General features: G+C 42.4%; 1 protein-coding gene across 5 annotated transcripts in view; it reads right to left on the bottom strand.

Annotated features, from left to right (window-relative positions):
- Positions 1–19,285, bottom strand: part of ZNF217 (zinc finger protein 217) — a 41,708-nt gene extending 22,423 nt beyond the window's left edge. The window contains exons 1-3 of one of the 5 annotated variants that reach the window (XM_074317171.1): positions 19,076–19,285; positions 13,812–13,901; positions 3,968–4,042 (exon numbers count right to left, since the gene is read on the bottom strand). The gene's annotated coding sequence lies outside the window, so the exon portion shown is untranslated. Of the gene's footprint in view, positions 1–147; positions 460–482; positions 1,217–3,967; positions 4,043–13,811; positions 13,902–15,287; positions 15,334–19,075 lie in introns of those variants that run through there. The other 4 variants (XM_074317172.1, XM_019726065.2, XM_074317174.1 and 1 more) reach the window with 4 other exon arrangements.
- Positions 19,286–19,647: the final 362 nt, after the last annotated feature.

Here is a 19,647-nt window from a genome sequence, read left to right as displayed (position 1 = left end):
AATGGGGGGGCGGGCGGGGCGATCATCCGGGGAGGGAGGCGAGATAACGAGCACTGGAGACTCGAGGTCGGGCTCGGGGGTACGCCGGAGGGGCGAAGCGGGGCGCCCCGCGGGGCCCGGCGCGGGCGGGGGGCGCGCCCCCTTTACCTGCGGCTCCGGCTCCTCGGCCATTTCCTCGCTCGGCGGCGGCCGGGACTGAACTGACACCACACGAGCGAGCCGAGGTTTGAATGAGGAGGGAGCGGGCGAGGAGGGGAGGGGGCGGGGAAGGCAGGAGGGAGGGGAGGCGACGGGGAGTTTCTCTCGGCCTTTTGTGCGGACACCTCCCGGATTCCGCGCCCGCACCGGCCCCCCAAAAGAGACGGGGCGCCACTGGGCGAGGGGCGAGCCATCCCCCACAGCTCCTCTGAGCCTCGCACCTTGAAGACCCCCCAAAAGGAGTGCCCCCACCCCCACCCCGAGGATTTGGGGGCCGGGCTCACCTCGGGCGCGGGGCTAAGGTGAGCGGGGTGGGGGTGCGCACGAGGGGCAAAGGCGCGGGCGCCCCCTACTCGTCCGCGCGGGGACAGTGCAGGCGCGGGGGGTCCCTAGAGCCGCCGGGGCGCGGCGCGTCCGGCGCACGGGGACTGTTGGGTCAGAAAGTGCTCAGAGAGCAGCTGTTGCGCCCTCCCTCGGCCCCGCCGCTCGGAAACGCCCCGCCTCCTGCCTTCACCGGCCGCGCGGCCCCGCCCGAGGCCCCGCCCCGCGCCCACGTGACTCGCGCAGGCGCGCCCCTGCCCCTCCCACCGCCGTGGACTCCGCCTCTGGGACGCGAGCGAGCAGACGAGCACGCGCACCCCCTGTTCTCGCCCGGGAGATTTCCGCGCACGCGCGCATCTTTCACCGCCCCCGCGTCCCCCGCCTCCCGCCGTCCGCCTTAACGTGGCCCGCGCGCGCCCGGCGGTTCCAGTGACAGGTACGCGGGGAGGGGGCCACGGAGACAGCGCGCAGGCGCAAAGCCAGGCCTCGGCCTCGCCACCTCCCCCTCCCGTGTAAGGTGTGCCCAGGCGCGGGGAGGGGCTGGTATCCCGAACTCCTGGGTCATCCAGAATTACCAACAAACAAAAAGCCTTTACAACACCCATGTGGGTAGGTTAAAAGGCAGCTGCGGACAAAACAACGACTTTTTCAGATTTTCTTCAAGGGTGAGGAAAGTCTATGAGATAAGATGATTAAAATGATTTTTGTAATTAGTACCTTCATAAAGCTATCCTTTAATTGTTATTTTTCTTAAAAGGCTGGACTTGCGCTATTATAACTTGAGATTTCTACATTGGGCCTGGGTTCCAAGAACCACTTGGGTTTGATAGAAATCCACGTGGATGAAACCGGGCTTAAACCCGGGGACCAGAAAAAAAAAAAAAAACTAGCCATTTCCTCTCCTCCCCACGCTCAACTCATTTAAAGCGTTTCCCTCCTGTTCTTTTCCTTGCTCACACACACACACACACACACACACACACGAAGTTATGATTCCGAGGACTCTGATTTCCCCCATTTTAAGTAAACTCCAGGGAGGAACCACAGAAGCTACGATCAGATCCACTAAGTTTTCTGCCCCCAGATGCAAACGAATGCAAATATAAACGGAGCTAAGCAAGTCACCACAAACTAGCGCAGTTTCTTTTTTTTTTTGGCCTTCAGTGTGCCCAAAATGTAAACACTTAAAACACATCAAGAAAGGCAAAGTATATACTTAATAAGTCAGGACCAAAAAAAACACTACATAAATGCTCGGCGGGTAAGCAATCCAATCCTTCATAAATAGGAAATGGAATTTGAGAGACAACAGCTTCTTAGCAAGGGGGAAGAACTTGCCAAGTGTGAGCTTTTGCTGTCATTTTATATATAACTACTAACCCCACATATGGTCTGGTTAGTCTTTTTTTAAAAAGGAAGTGAACCAATTACTTACTCACACTTAATTAATTAGCAGCGCCAGAAGTAGATTCTGAGGCCAGAACTCTTTTTTTTTTCATTCAAGTACACTGATACTGATCACTTGTAGTCGTGGGGTTCCTTTTCTCCCGGAAGGTGAATACCTTTCTTTAAAATATTTTTTAGAGCTTTGTAAATAGTGACATCCTACTACACAGTCCAAAGACATACTCTTCATAAACAAGAAGCTTCATTGAACTTATCAAAACAAATGACTTCCAGCACTGCTCAGAAACAAAGAAACCATGAACTAGTGCAACCAGGTTGAGTCTTAACATAAGTTGTAGCCTCACTCTACATGTTAATGGATAACCTTTGAACTCTGAAACCCTGAATGCTGTAAACACAATAGCACTGATAGTAGTTTAAAATCCTGCTATCAAAATTGAGCAAAAAGAAAAGTCTAAACTTTTCTTCAGTAGGAATAGGGAAACAATCAAAAGTTTTGACAAATAATCGTTTCACTTAGAACAATGAAGCTCCTGGCTCTCAGACCTTGTTGTTAATGAATGATTTTCTGAGCAAAAACTGCTGTGCTTTTCTCTACGCCCTCACAAAGCTACCACTTTGTTAGCATAATAGCATCATAAGATTTGTTAGCTATTGTTTCTTTCCTCCCCCCCAAAAAAAAAAACAACCTTATTATGTTGTAGCTTTTGAAATTGAAAGATAATTGTATTAACTGATCTATCTGCTAAGACTTTATATGTGATCCTTATGTTTGAGCAAAGAATTACAAAGAACCTTATTCCTGGAAGCATGCCAACAAAACTGGGAAATCGTTGCAAAATTCTGCCAGTGACTGAGTGCTGGGTTGCAAACACATACCGTGTTTTTAAATGGACATAGAATGATCTGAATTAGCTGTCTGAGAATCATTCTCCCTTTAGAATGTAGAGACTCATACCTAAGATGTATTGGAAAGCACGTATAGTTAAAACAATTAAAAATGGAAACTCCAAAACTAACAGGAGAACACCAGAACATTTGGTGTTGTAGTAAAAGCTAATAATTCTATTACTATTGTATGAAATGAAAATTAAAAATCGAACGTTGGTCTGCATATACTTAGCTCCTCCCACGAGTAATCCTGTTTTGCCATCACCCCCCCTAGCTAGACTAATTCTAAAGGAGTCAGGTGCTGCAAACAGGCAGGCAACACAAACAAAGAATGGAACCAGAAATGTCCCTTCAGATGGGAGCTGATGCTCTGCACATGTTACTTGGGGGAAAGGGCAGAAAAAGCCCCACTTCACCTCTTTTAAATGCGACAAACATCAGCTGCACCTCATTTTTCACAATTATCCAAACAGAGCAGCCCTCCTCCTTAAGATATGCTTCCCAGTGTACGCTTTAAAAATCGCACCATTATCTCTGATTTAATCCTAGTGATCTGAGACCTCTTCTTTTAGCTAACTTCTGGCTTTCTCTCCAGATCCTGCCTGCCACAGCAATCTCAGACCTAATAACAAAACAAAAAATCCTTCTAACTTGGCTATATTTAACATTTATTGAAATCTTCTTTTGAGACTTAGCCTTAATTAGAAGAGCAGAATGCGGTTTGATCTTCTTCTTTCGCAAGTATTTATTTTACTGTGGAACTATTACAGAAAAACGATTTGGAAACTGTGTAGAAAACACTGGAGCTGAAATGGAGCCAACACAGATATTTGACTTAAAAAGAATTCAGTGTTCAGAGCAGGAAAACCTGAAAAACTGCAGTGAGGAGTTAGCAGGAAAAGAGAATGGAAAAGTTAGCCAAACCTGCCAGCTTCTGCAAACTACAAAGGACATTTGAGAAGGAAACCGGGGCAGCCCTTTTAACATGACTCAATACACTCAGTTAAGTAGGGATCACCAGCAACTTGCAGGAAACACCACACTTCTCTTTTCTATTAAGTTTCTTGATTTCACTCAAGTCACCTCAAATTTTTAAACCCTCTATTAAACATCATAATAATAGATGATAAAAGTAAATAGTAGAAATTACCTTTCAGAAGTGGAGGCAGCGTCCGGAACCTGGGGACGCGTTTGAGTTTGCCAGTCCACCTGGCTGGGAACAATACTGAAAGAGATGTGATTGCTGGATTTTACAAGCAAACCAAAAAGGGAGGGGCCAAGAATAAGGTTCAATTTAAATAGAAGTTTAGATACAATCCCGACCTGATTAAATTAACTTGATTAAGTTCAGGGGACAGTGTTTATTTTAACTGTATTCATCCCATTGGCAAGTTTGATCAGTGCCTTTCCCCTTTGCAAGCACAACTTTTGTCTTCCTCTGATATTCTGGATAGTTTTCCAAGGTTGACCTCGCTCAAAATGTAAATGTAAACTTTCTTTAAAAATTACATGTGTCATATAACTTTCAGAGCACCTCTTTGAAGCTTTTTGCATTCATCTGATATTCCAAATGGGGAATTTTGGGAAAGAGGAGATAGAGTTAGAGGACAATAACATTTATTAAAATCTGATTCCTAGCCTCACCTCAATAAATGGAACCATCTACAACTCAACATAAAAAAAAAAAATCCAATTAAAAAATGGGCAGAGGACCTAAACAGACATTTCTCCAAGGAGGCCATACAAATGGCCAACAGACATATGAAAAGATGGTCAACGGCACTAATCATCAGAGAAATGCAAATTAAAACTACAATGAGATATCACCTCACACCTGTCAGAATGGCCATCATCAATAAATCAAAAAACAAGTGTTGGTGAGGATGTGGAGAAAAGGGAACCCTTGTGCACAATTGGTGAGATTGCAAATGGGTGCGTCCACGATGGAAAGCGGTTTGGAGTTTCCTCCAAAAAATAAAAATAGAACTACCTTATGACCCAGCAATTACTTCTGGGTATTTATCCAAAGAAACCCAAAACACTAATTCGAAAAGATATATGTACCCCTATGTTCACTACCGCACTTTTTACAATAGTCAAGATATGGAAGTAATAGACGATCAATAGACAATTGGATGAAGATGTGGTACATATATATATAAAATGGAATAATTCCCAGCCATAATTTTTTTTTAATGAAGTCTTACCATTTGTGACAATGTGGATGAATCTAGAGGGTATTATGCTAAGTGAAATAAATCAGACAGAGAAAGACAAGTACCATATGATCTCACTTATATGTGGAGTCTAAAGAACAAAATAAATAAAAAATAAATAAATGGAACCATTTTCCACCCACCCGCTTACTCAAGCCAAAACCCAGAAGCCAAACTATATTTCATCTCCATCCCCACATGCACCTTTAATCCATCAGCAAACCCTATAATTTCTATCTTAATATATCTCGACTTCATCCGCTTCATCTTTAACACAAGCCTACTCCACAGCACCACAAACTCTCACTGTCTCCTCCAAATATTTGTGTAAGTGAAGTCTCTCCAAGCTTTTCTTTCTAGGTTTGCCTTAATACATTCTCCACCCATGAAGCCCAAGAGGTCTTTTACAGTGTAAATCAGATCATGTCACCGCCCTGCTTAATGGCTTCCTATTGCCTCAGGAAAAAAGAACAAAACTCCCGAGCTTGCCTCACCAGCCCTGTACATCTGGCCCCTGCCCAACTCTCCAGCCTCAAGTCTTGGCCAACCCTTCTTTCTCTTAAGGTTCTAAGCTTCAGCCATTAGACCTCTCTGACTCAGAGCCGTCAGACTTGGGGTTCCCTTTGCCTAGCACTCCCTTCCCATCTTTCAGGAAATCAGATTCAGTTTCTCCTGAAAATGGTTTAAACCCCGTGTTCTCGGGGGGTGGGGGTAGAGAGGGTACCCAGGGTTGGGGGGGTGCTCTCTGACAAGGTGTCAGACTGTCTTCTCTCCAATCACTTGGGCTCAAATACTCCAGTTCCACCTCCTGAAAGCTAGGTTAATTCTAGAATATGATTTAATCTCTCTGGATTTGTTTCCTCATCCACAAAACTGAAGTGATGATGATGATGATGAAAAAGAGGAGGAGGAAAAAGAAGAACTACTTAAAAGTTCTCATCATACAGAAAAAAATTGTAACTATGACATGGCGGGTGTTAAACTTATTGTGATCAGTATGCAATGTATACATACATCAAATTATGTTGCACACCTTTGATACAGCATCATACGTCAATGACATCTCAATAAAACTGGAAAAGGAAATATACACAATTATGTAAATAATAAATATTTGTTTTCATGTAAGACCCTTTGGAGCATGAAATGAGGTACTCTGTAAAGTTGTCGTCCCAGAGTCAGGCTGGGGAGGGGGTTCTTGATACAGGCGATAGAGCTTACAGTAAGCAACAGGTGACATCCTTGCCTTCTTTGGAACTTACCTTCTAGAGGGAGACAGACAACACAGAGATAGTTGTATTTGCAATATAAGGTCACTGGGAGGGGCAGGTGCTTGCTGTTTTAGATGGGGGATCCCTGAGGTGCCGTGACCTCCAGGAAGTCAGGTGGCAGGTTGGGGGAGGAAGGTGGGAGGGCTCAGGGCTGAAGGGAGGCTGGCTTGGAGATGGAACGAAAAGTACAAGGAGGCCATTGCACCTGGGGCCCAGCAGGTGAAGACGGGAACGCAGGGAAGTAAGGCCAGACCTTGGAAAGACAGTGCAAGAACTGGTGGTTGACTCTAACTGCAGGAGGAGGTCAGATGGACAGTTCTCCGTCCCCATTTTATTTACCACGTCAACAGCTCTTGAAAACTCAATCCCTTCCTCTTCCTTTTCCCTTGATTTGGGACATCAGGTTCTGCTCATTTCCCTGAGTCCTCACTGGCTGCTCCTTCTTGGTCCCCTTGGCTGGTCCTCCTCTCCCTGATTTCCAGACTTTAAAGTGCCCCAGGGCCCAGTGCTGGTACCTTCTGTTTCTTATTTATTCCCTAGGAGATTTCATCCAATTCAGTAGCTCAAAACACCATCTGTAAGGCTCCTAAATTCATATATTTCTCACCCAGAGCTTTCCCCTCAACTCCCAAAACATATGAGTATTTCCAACTGTCTACTTCATCTCTGTTTAGAGAGCCAGTAACGAATTCTAGATTTCACTCTGACCTTCTCCTGCAATTCTTCACCACTAATGGATATGCAATATCATGGAATTGTACGCGACACAGGAAGTGAATGTTGATTAAGAAGAAAGAGTGGGTGGAGAGATGCGTGAGCCACTGACATTAGATCATGCACCTCTGCCAGGTACCCCTAGAGCTCAAACCCATGCAGTTATACTCACTACACATTATACTGTAATAATTATTTGTTCCTCCTGTCTTCCTCCTATTAGACTCTCAACTCCGTAAAGATAGATGACACTGTCTTTTCTCCGTGGTATCTCCAAGTCTTAGCATGGTATCTGCCTAGAGCAGTGATCTATAAATGTGTTCAAAACAAATGAATACAGAAATGAATAATAATACATAGAACTCAGCCGCAGTGCGTTCCAGTGGGAAGGGAATTGAAATGTGGGTCTTCAAGGCCCGTCACTGGGGTCTTGGCTCAGTTTCCTCATGGGGATTATAACCTCTACTCGGTCTTTTATTTTTTATTTTTTAAGCAGGGCGCAGCTCACAGTAGCCCATGCGGGGATTGAACAGGCAACGTTGGTGTTATCAGCACCATGCTCTAACCAACTGAGCTAAGCGGCCACCCCAAAGGGTTGTTTTTATGATGACTCTTGCTGGGAATACAGCTGACCCTTGAACAACACAGGTTTGTGCTGCACATGTCTATCTGTACAGGAATTTTTTTTCAAATATGTACAGTACTGTAAAATCTATTTTATGATTTTCTTAATAACATTTTTCTCTCGCTTTGTAAGTATATAGTATATAATATTATACTTATAACTCACAAAATACATGTTAATCAACTGTACATGTTATCAGTAAGGCTCCTGGTCAATAGTAAGCGATTAGTAGTTAAGTATTGGGAGAATCAATAGTTACCTGCACAATTTCAACTGCACAGGAGTGGGTGACCCAAGCCCTGGGTTGTTCGAGGGTCAACTGAACTGAGTTATCAATTCCACAAAGGGCTCTGTGTAGGACCCATTCTGAATATACCTGGATCTCTTGTCTCAGCTCCCCGATGACATTTACATTAGACCTGGAACCCCAGCGATACCGCATTTGCTAGGAAGAACTTTCAGAATCTCTGACCTCACTTTTCTCCTTTTCCTTCTGGCTCTCCCTTTTGGGTGATATAAATGGCCTGTTGTCTGTATAGTTGGTTGGTTTAGAATTTTATGTTCTGGTCTGAATCAGACTGGTTAGCTCCACCAAGAGCAGGAACTTGTCCAAACTCACACCCTGCAGTGCCTTCTGCTGTATTGCTCTGTCTTGGGAAGGGTTGCGTGGACTGTAGCACTGATGTTTCAAAACAATTCTATACCAAAAGCAGGACCAGCAACCTGAAAGGCTAGCTGATAAGCTCTAGCATTCATTGCATTCTCAGTGTATGCTTTTTACTCTGTAACTCATTTAATCCTTTTAACGACCCCGTGAGGTAGGGTCTATAGTTTTCCATTTTTACAGATGAAGAACCTGGCAGAGATTAAGGGACTTTCCCAAGGCCCGCTGGTAATAAGCAGCTGAGTTAGGAAACTAAATCCAGCACCTGCCTCTAGGGCCCATAGCCTTCTCCACAGGTATATGGTCTCCCTCAGAGCCCATTCCCCTGCCTAGGTCTCCAACCTCAGCTCCTGTCTCCCTCTTTTCCCCTCCCTATCCTCAGCACAATGGGCTCCTTTCCGGTGCAGACACTGGCCAACCTCACCCCCACACTTGGTGCATCCCCAGGGCCTTGAACCATGTCTAGCACATAGTAGGTGCTCATTCACACCAGATGAAAAATGAGTAAATGGATACTATGTGCCAGGCACTTTACATCCATTATCTCTTTACGTTCTCCTAGTAACACAACCAAATGGCTATTTTTAGTCTTGCTTTAAATGCGAAGACATTAAGTATACATTCAACCATTAGCACACACACCTACTATGTTGTATACCGACATTTTTTCCCGCATGCCAGGGATATAACTGTAAGGAACATGCATTCCATATTTACAGCTCTACCATGCCAGCAGAAATGCAGACAATCACATATCTGTCACATTGATCTTTTCAAAAGTCCTATCTGATTACATCATGGCCCTACCTGAAACTCCCAGTGTCTCGTAGGATAAAAACAGAATTTCTGATAACATGGCTGGGAGGATCTGGTGGACCCAGCGAAGGATTTTACTCCAAGGACACTGGGAAGCCACTGAAAGGAAATGGAAGTAAAACCAAAAGAACTATTGAACTTCAAGAGTATCTCCACAAAGGTCTCATCCCAGCTAAACAAAGACATGGCAGACTTGTAATCTTTCTTTTTTTTTCTTTCCCCCTTCCTCCGCCTCCCTCCCACCCCACTCCGGTTCTAGCCGTTGTTTCTCCGTCTAGTTGTGCAGGACACAGCTCCCTGGCCCACGCTGGTATTATGAGCCTTGTACTCCCCCCGGCTGAGGCAGTCGGTCACCAGTCATAGGTCAACCACTCACAGCAGCTCTCGCCAGCTGCCGGCCACTCACACTGTCTGCCGGCCACTCACGCTGGCTGCCGGCCACTCACGCTGGCTGCCGGCCGCTCATGGCATCATACGGCAGCACACAGCACCCCACAGCTGCTCACGCTGGCTGCCGGCCGCTCACACTGGCCATTGGCTGCTCATGGTGGCACACGGTAGCCCACGGCAGCACTCAGCAGCTCATGACCGCTCACGGCAGCCCAGCTCCAGGGAGAGCTGTTCTTCTCAATCTTAGCTGTAGAGGGTGCAGCTCGCTGGTCCATGTGGGAATCGAACCAGCGACCTCAGCATTAGGAGCACGGTGCTCCAACCACCTGTGCCACCGGGCTGGCCCTGCCTTTGTAATCTTATCAGTCTTCACCCGGTTAGTTAGTTGTTACTGCCTTTTCTTTAAAAAGAAGAAACTAAGGCTCAGGATGGTTAAGTGGCCTGCCTGAGATCACAGGGGTAACCCTTTCCTGTCCCTACCTTCCAGACTACACTGAGGCCAATGGGCCATTTGAATCTGAGGTCAAACCTCAGTTCTGTCACCAACCTGTTTCCTCACTTCTAAAAATCTATACTGATGCACATTTCTAGACACCCTATTTCCTAAATATTCACCAGTCAGCTGTGTGTGGCTTCAGGGCAAGGGTGAAACATCCTCACCCTAACCTTCCTCCCCTCCTCCCCATTTCTGGAATAGCAAGAGTTCACTTGGCTGCCCCAGGGCTAGTCCCCTCCCACCTCAGTCATTCCCTTGCATTCCTGGTGTCCCTGTGTACTTGTCCATCTTCCCCAATAGACTGCAACTCTCCTTTGAAAGCAGGGAAGAAAGGTCATGCAAATTCATGTTCCAACAGCAATTACCAGAGTGCTTTTTGCATGGAGCTGGGAAGCAATAAATGTTTATAAAATGAAAATGTCCAAGACCAAGTCATACCTGCCTTTACATGGCCCCTCAGAGCTAATCAGTTAGTAAATCTTACAGATCCTATCATCCCAATATCTCTCAAACACACCCTTTCCTTTCTATTCTCACTGTCCTTGTTTCTTGTTGCCTTCTGATCTGTGTAATGATCTCATAACCTCTGCTCCTGAAACTGGCCCCTTCCTAGCCCAGAACACTTTTTCCTAAACCCCACTAATAACCATCCTGCTATACTGCCCTGTGCAAAAATCTCAGATTTTACCAAAATAAGTCATCGTTCTTTCTCTAAGGATGCAAAACCGCACCATGGCCCCAGCCAACCTTTTAGCCGGATTCATTCCATAAATATTTATGGACGACTCCTTTGTCCCAGGCACTCGGCTAGGTAGTAATTAAAGAGTGAGGTACAAAACAAATTGTATTTTTGCCCTCGTGGAGCTTACATGTTAATAGGAGACACAGACATTAAACAAATTAAAACATAAGTAAATAGATAAACATATAGTGCCTACCCTACAGTAATACTCAGGTAAATAAAGAAGCACACACAAGGATATTCACTGCAGCATTGTCCATAATAGTGAAAAATTTGAACCTGCATGTCCATCAGAAGGAAAATGGCCACATAAACTATGCTATATCCAAATTTAAGAATATAGGCAGCAGCTGGAAAGAATGAAGTAGTGTCACATATATTTGGGTGGCTAAATCACCAAGACATTGTGGAGTAAAAAATAAAAGAATCAAGCTGCAAAAAGGTATGCTATTTTTGTTTACACACACACACTATGATATATTTTCTAAAGGAAATTTATGTATATGTGTAAAATACCAGGGATGCCACGAAAATGTATACACATGACTTGTATTCATCTTTTGTTATCGGTGAAATTTTAATACAGTATTTTTCCTTTCTTAAAATGTGTGTACATTTTTTTTTGGCATCTTCTGTATGTATGTGTATATACATATATTATGCATGTTATATATACCTATGTCTGGATTTACACACACATAGATCATAAGAAATATGTATGCTGATCGTTTCCCAATATATACAAATACCTGAATCTAATATAATGTTCTATGTTGATTATATCTAAATAAATAAATAAGAAAGAAACATATATATGCAAATACGTGAAAGTTAGGAAGGCCCATACCAAAAGTGGTTAATTCTCAAGTGTGGGCAAGGACCCAGGACAGTTTGGTGGTGGCTAAATATTTTGATCTTTTTACATATATTAAAACATATTCATATTGCACCGGTATAGCTAAAACTGAGTTGCCTATTAGCAAAGAAGTCCAAACTGTGTTCAATGCCCTGAGGAATAAAACATGGGGAATAAAATGTTTAGGATTTCCATATACTGCTTTTTGATAAACATTTGATAAACCGTGGTCTGCTTACCCATCTCCTTGCTGTGTGTCTGCTGTCTGACCCAGCCTGACTTTGAATCTCCCCAAAGCACGTGCCAAGTATATGCAAAAATTACTCTGCATCCATCCCACCCATCCCCCAAGGTCCACTCAAAATGCCACCACTCTCTTTGTTCAGTCACCCTTTATTCAGTGCCTCCATTATGACATTTGCTGTGTGTTTGTCTTACCACCTGACTAGATGGCAGGCCCCTCAAAAGGGAAGGGTCAATTTCCTCCCTGTCGTGGAACATGGAGGGCAGACAGGAAGTGTCCCAGTATTTAGCTGTTCTATTTAATTAGGTAAATATGCCCCCTAGATTATTTGATTCACTCATTCATACACTTTCTCACTCAATAAATATTTATTGAGCACGTACTCTTTACCAGCCACTGTACTAGGTGCTGGGGATGCAGCAGGAAAGCAAACCTATCAAAATGCCTGTCTTTGTGGATTTAACATTTAATATGATAGTGTATTAAGTGATAAATGCTACAGAAAAAAAAAAATAAGAGGGGGCAAAGGAGCCAGAGAGCGGAGGGAGTAGGTAAGGGTGATGTTAAATAGGCTGGTCCAGGAAGACTGCACAGCTGAAGACAACTGAGCGAAGATCTGAAGGGGTGACAGTGTGAGCCACGCGAAGTTCTGGGGAAAGAGCAGGCCATGCTAAGGACCTGGCATGCAAAGCCCTCAAAGCAGTGTACCCGGTGCCTCAAGGAAGCCAGCATGCACTGTGGTTGGTTCGGAGTAAGAAGTGGAAACAAGTCAGAAAATAAAGATGGCGGACGTACGTATTGATTGCTTGGGGTTGTTGGAGCGTTGTAAAGACTGGATTTTTATTTTACTCTGAATGAACCCGAGAACCCCTGAATGGTCTGAGCAGAGGAGTATGACCTGGCTCGGATATTAAGAGGCTTATTAAACAGACTGATAAAACCAAGAAGACTCCTAAAACAATAAGGACAATAGTCCCCTTTGCTGAAATCACTCAGATATTTAAGTGTGTCCACAACGTCAGGTTACTTTTACAACAATAATAATAGTAACAATAAGAAGAGATAATAAGGATAAGAAAAGCAAAAAACACTGCAATTTATTGAGCCCCTGCTATGTGCCAGTCTTAAGAACACATCCAATTTATCCAATCATGGTGTTTAGTTCTCCTGATAACCCCTGTATATTTAATTCATTTGGTAGATGAAACTGTAGCCATCTGCGGTTAACTCGCTTTCTGACTTACTAACTTCTCTAACTTACTTGAGGTCCTACAACAAGAATAAAGTGGAATTCTAGCCTGATCTAATAGCCCATGCTGACTCATGCCATTCTCTTTTGTACTAAGTGGTTAACCTTGGCCTTAGGAAAATAGAGAATAACAGCGATCATTGATTAAGTACTTATTATAGGCCAAGCACATTACGTGCACCATTTCTGGACACCCAGGCAGAGTCAGTACCCCTCACCCAGATTAGAAAGCTGTGCCTCTGAGCAGTGATCTGGCTAGTGAGCTCTTGAATCCCGCTTTCTGGGTTCAACCTAAGACCCTGGGCTACCAGCTGTGCCACCACACTTGAGCTCCCTCTGCCTGTTTCCCTATTTTATAGATGGAGGTAAGAGTACTCACTAACAAGTGTTTTGGGGAGGAATAAATGAGTCCTCACTTGTAAAATGCTTCAGGGAGAATTTGGCACATAGTAAGCACTCAATTAAGGCACCTATTATCATAAAGACGATTGCCCAGGGCACAGAAGCTCGCAGGCATGCAAAGCCAGTTTTGTTCTTAACCACTGCAGGGCCCAGCCAGGGTCCTTACTCCTCCTGGGCTGGGAAAGAGAAGCCAGTATGTTTACAGCAGGCGAGGGAGACAGTCGGGTTTGGACCCGGATTTGTCCGCTCCAGAAGCTGAGTAGCAATCAGTCATCCGCTAGACCACGCTGCACAAAACAGGAAAGATACCTGGATCTGGGTGATCCTCAGGAAGTTGGGAGACGTCTTCCCTTTCCGTGTTCCTTGGGGATCTTCTCCAAACGGGAGGTCAAGCGATACCTGAGGAGGAGTCAGGAGTGAGTGGAGGCAGGGAAGGATGTGGAATTAATGAGCTCCAAGTCTCCAGACCGGAAGGTGCGCCCTCAAACCACGCCCTCAAGCAGAGTCCCAGGATTTGGGGGAAATGCTGGAGAAGAGATTAAGGTCAGAGCCACACCCTTGATGGAAGTGACCAAAAAATCATGAGTCTAGACTCAAGCTCAGACAACTGCCCTAAACGTCAGTGGTGGACTTGATCCAAAGCCACGCTCCTTCACCACTTTGAGCTGATGGGGTTTTGCTCAGTAGCTCCCAACGAAACACAGAAGGTTTCCCCAAAACCAGAACTGAATAAAACACAGCCTGCAGAGCCTGCCTGGATCCAAACCCTGACTCTCTTGCTCGGCGGCTGGGAGACCTCAGACCTAACCTTTCAGCCTCACCTGTAAAATGGGAAGAATGTCGCCCAGCGCAACGGGCGCTTTTGAGCATTAAATAAGCTAATGTCAATGAAACCTTAAAAATGCCTGGCCCATGGCGAGCACTTAAAATATGTCAGCCAAAATGGTATTAGCCATTATTTTCTCTGGATGTCTCCTTGTTCTAAAGCAGCCCTTCAATTAACTAAATCCCTTTAGTTCCTTTAACAACTTTTTTTTTTTAAATGTAGTCAGCATATTTTGTTCACATATTATTATTATTTGTACAAACACCAAGCCTGCGTGTCCTCTTAAAATTATTTTAAGAGATTATGTTTTGTTTCCATTTGTTTTGAGGAACGACTTCAGCGTCGTTGAGTGGGATGAAAACAGTGAAAAGCAAATGAGGATAATAGGACCATCCTTGAACTTTAAAAAAAAAAAAAAAAGGAAACAAAAAATAAAGATTCAGATGCTGGGCTTTTAAAGACCATCTTGTTAAGTATTTTCAAGTTCCTCTTTTTTTTTCTCCCCCATAAACACGACAGTAATGAGATAGTTTTCCTTTCTCCTTGCCTCAAAATAAATAAATAAATAAATAAAATCTGTCACATAAATTTCTCCAAATCAATACAATTGAATTTTCTACAAGGATTTGTAACTGATAGGCTATATTCTTTTAAAGAAAATAAGCATGCTATATACAGAAATAAACAGTTTCTGAAGCAGTTTTATTTGAAGTCAACAAATAAGAACAACGTGTCCCCAAGGAAACAAAGTAGAATTTGGACTCGAAGCTAAAATGGCTCTGCCTTAATCCTCTGTTACCCAGTACCGTGGGGCTGCGTTTACAGGAAACGCCTGCCACCAGAAGTTTTCTGCTAGTTTTCAACCGTATTTTTGTATCATCAACTCAGCCAGATGGAAACAAATAAAATACCCAGCTTAAAAAAAACAAAAACGTAAAGTAAACGAAGAGAACGCTGACCTGTTCATTTCTACCTTCTTCAGGATGGGAAGAGAGGCAAGAAGAAATGCAGGCTCCCCTCCCCCTCCAGGACTGGGCTTCCCGGTGGGTGGGAACTATCTCATTACCACATTTTCAAATAGACCGGTTTCTCTTTTAATCAAAGTTACTTTGTGGTTGTTTGGCAGTCTGCACATGCCATGTTTTCATAGCTATAGAAAATGTGTATTTATTTATTTTGAGATGGCTATGACCATATGACAAACATAAGCCAGTCTTAGCCAATGATTTATAAGAGCTCTGAAAAGCACTGCCTTTAAACATTTTAATAGAAGCGCTCTCATCCTTTGTAAGTGGAAGTGTAAATTGGTACAGTCCTTTTGTAAACAACTCAGGGACACAAGTCAAGGGCCTTACAATGTTCATACATTTGGGTGCAGCAATAACACTCCTGGAATGGATCCTAAGGAAATAGCCCCAATCAAGGGAAAAGTGTTATGAACAAAGATATTCATGGCAACAAGTTTACTATAAGGGGAAGAAACACACACACACACCCTCTCTCTCCATATACGTGGAAACAAATAGAGGAATGATTAATCATCCAAGTTACCCCCTCCCAACTCTTGCACACAGCCATTTCGAAATTAGAAAGTTTTGAAAAGTATGCCATTGGGAAATAGTTATTATAATAGCAAACTGAAAAATCGAGATGCAAAATCATATTTTTAACAAACTATAAAGCTCTTTATTAGTGAGCAAAAAGGGAGGCTATAGGTATACATAAAAATTTTTAATTGGTTTTCTTATCAGGGAAATTTTAGTACGGACAGGGCATTATGTGATACCAAGAATTTATTGTTAATCCATTATCTGTGATAATGGCATTATGGGTTATTAGAAAAAAATAGGTAGACATATTTTTTTAGAGACATATACTTAAGCATTTAGGAGGAGAATCCTATGGTGGAATTTATAATATGTTTTAGCACATTTTTAAAAATGGGAGAACTGAAGCAAATGTGGTTAACATATTGAAACTGCAGAACTGGGTGTTGGATGGGAGGGGTTCATTTTAATATTCTCTACTTCTGTGTACATTTCAAAATTTATATATATGTATTTTTTAAATAGCCATATATGGCTATTCAAAAAATGTTTAATAAATTTTTTTGTTAAAAATCCTAAATGGTTGTTTTTTGATCAAGGGATTGGCATGGCCTTTTGCTACCTCCTATTTTTCTTGAATTATTTTCTATAATATACCTTTGACAAAAACAAATTAACATTGATTTTACCAAAAAGAGATTAAAAATAAGAGTTGAGAGTCCCACAGAGATGTTTTTATTGCTGTGTAATAGTCGTGACTTCTCAGAATGCTGTGATAAGCCTGTGTACCTGAAAAATGTGAGCTCGTACATGGTCCAAATCCTGTCTGTGGGATAGCACTGTGCCATCTGAGCCTATGCTGTAAATATAATCGGCAGATAAAAAGGCCAGCTGCAACGAGCCTTTTTAAAGATTAGGGACCATTTAAAAACACACACCACGTCCTGCCTCTTAAATGTTACGTGGCAAGATACTCTGGTTTTATTTCTAAAGTTTCATGCAAAGATCAGGCAAGCAGCGTGGAATCCTACATACCACCAAGCTGACTCAGAAGCAAGGGTTCCACATTCCTTAATTAGCAGTATCAGAAAAGCACCCCTTCCTGCAAGTGGAGTTTCTCATTTCATCCAGCTACTCAGTTGGCCCAACACATCGCACGAGGTCATGGAGAAGATTTCCATAATTTTGGAAAGGGAGACAGTATTGTGCAATTTGTTTTATTAGTTTACTTTGTTTTTGTTTTATTCTATTATATGCTATTCCATTGTATTCTAATTTTTTGCAGATGGAAGATGTCCAGGGTGACATTATGCATATTCTTCTTTGTTTCTAGACTTTATGGACACCCTGTCTCTATTGAGATCACAGTTGAGAGCAGAATGAACACTTCACCAACCTGAAAATATAGTTCCCTTCATGATTAATCAAAAGATTCAAAGTAAGGTGCTGGGCCAAAAGTTTGTTTTTGTTTTTGTGTTTTTTTTAGCACCAATTACTTAAATGAAGCTCCTGATCTGTATTAAAGTTCTCTGGCAGAAGTCATACAGGGTGCAAGAACGTGAGGAGGATTTCCAAGGAAGATTACACTGTTTTCCAATGTGATATATTTCATTCTTTTTGAAAAGACAAGGGCCCCCAGCCGTATTGCAGCCTTCACCAAAACGTCAAATTCTCAGGAAACATTCTCCTTGTCAATATTGGATTTAACCCTTATTAACAGTTATTCACTTTGAACTACAGAGGTTTTAAAGAAATGTAAAATAATGCTAAGCAGGTGATGGACAGACACTTTAAAAAAACTATCTGGAAAACATTGTTTTTGCACATGGAGGGACCCTACCTATATCTGTGCTACATGACGTATTATTCTATTTTCCGCTTTTAATCCTGTCTTCCTTACACTGTGTCTTATCAAAGAATTCTCCTCTTTGACCACCAGATTGATAAATTTATATTTACTTTTTAATTAAGTACTTGAGCTGTAAATATGAGGGTAGACAAGAAAAGCTCATAGTCTTAAACCCCAAGAGAAAGCCATGTGTTTGTCTTAGTGGCAAACCTGTCTTCTCAGGTGTCTAAGACAGAGCTAAGAAGGTGTACTTAGGAATTTTATTTCTTCTGATGACGTCTTCTGACATTGGAAAATGTCTGAAGCTGTTTAGTGGGGTAGACCAACTCTTGATGGGATCTCTTAAGAATGAAAACCTTTTCCAAATATATGGTGATGGAAGGAGAACTGCCTCTGGGTGGTAAACACACAATGGGATTTATAGATGATGTAATACAGAATTGTACACCTGAAATCTATGTAATTTTACTAACAATTGTCACCCCAATAAATTAAAAAAAAAAAAAATGAATGAAAACCTTTCCTTCTGATGCCAGAAAATAATTACTTCTTAACACTACACGATAACAACGTGATCATTACAATGAAAAGTGTATTTTAAAATTCATTTACTTTAAATAACAATTATGTCAAGTTGAGTCCAGAGCTAATGGACAGTGGCTTAAATTAAATAGCACTTGGGCTTCTGGTGTTCTTGGGTTATATAAGAACAACAGTTTGAATTGTCACCCCAATAAATTTAAAAAAAAGAAAAAAGAAAAAAGAACAACAGTTTGACATTACCCCTGACTCAGTTTGCCTATTTCCTCCTTATATCACAAGATACTATGAGGGTGAATGAAAAGTACCCTGTGGCCATTGTATTGTCTTTGTGAAGAAACATTAAGATGTCATAGTTTTGTTTTGTTTTTCCTCGAAAATAATGTTTATAAAAACAGTACATTGTAAGACATGGACCAGAAATCCAAGAAGCTGAGTCTTCTCTCACCCTTCGAAGAAATCAAGACTGAAGTAAAATTGTTGTTATTCATATTTTGGGGATATTATTCATACCTAAGAGAGTTTTTCTTGTGGCAAAAAGATGATCCCTGAATTCACTCTATAGTCTGGTCTCCTTCCGTGTCTGTATATTAGAAAACAATTTCTGCCCTTCTCTTTACTTTTCCAAGTTATTAACGATTTTATCTTTCTGAGTTTTCAAGCAGGCAGTGCAACATTTAAATCCACCAGAGAAACACTGGAACTTTAACCTGTAATAATTCAAAGCTTCTGCTTTGGACACAGGACACCCACCCTCCGCAGTATATTCTATTCTATTCTGTTTATATAGATCCATGTGAATGGTGCCCACCTGGAGTCGGTCGATGGACTGAAGTAATCTTAGCAGACTGTGATGGTTTGCACACAACCACTGCTTCTTTGTCACATAGCTGGGCCTGCTTCTGGTGAACCCCGTGCTAGATAGAGTGATCTGAGAGGCCTCCTGGCCTTGTTGATATTTCTTTACTTATCAGTGGATCGTAAGTTGGAGTATTTCCTTAGTCATAGAGACCGGCCGTTTATTGGGACGTTCTCCGTAGGAACTACAGTTGAAGATAACAAAATGGTTATTTAAACATGAATATGAAAGAAAAAAATTTTTCCTGGGGTTTAAGATTATTTTGCTATTTTCTGACTCTTAAACTTGTAGCTGTTTTTGAGTGGAGATCTGATTTTTTTAGTATGATTCTTCTTCTTTCCTAGTATGACTTTTGAATGTTTAAGTCTTTTGAAAACATTTACGTGTTCTGACCAGCCAGCAACCCTGAATGTCTTCTATAGTTCCTAAGATTAAGAAAATAGGAGAAAGCTAGAGAGATTTGGCAAGCAAGTAGGTAATGATCTGGCAAGGAAAATTCTTGAGCAAGAGTATATGGGTTTGAG

This window comes from Rhinolophus sinicus, linkage group LG13 (genome assembly GCF_036562045.2).
Source record: "Rhinolophus sinicus isolate RSC01 linkage group LG13, ASM3656204v1, whole genome shotgun sequence".
Classification (NCBI taxonomy): domain Eukaryota; kingdom Metazoa; phylum Chordata; class Mammalia; order Chiroptera; family Rhinolophidae; genus Rhinolophus; species Rhinolophus sinicus.
The sequence above is the reverse complement of the archived record's forward strand: the minus strand, read 5'-3'. Positions and strand labels throughout refer to the sequence as shown.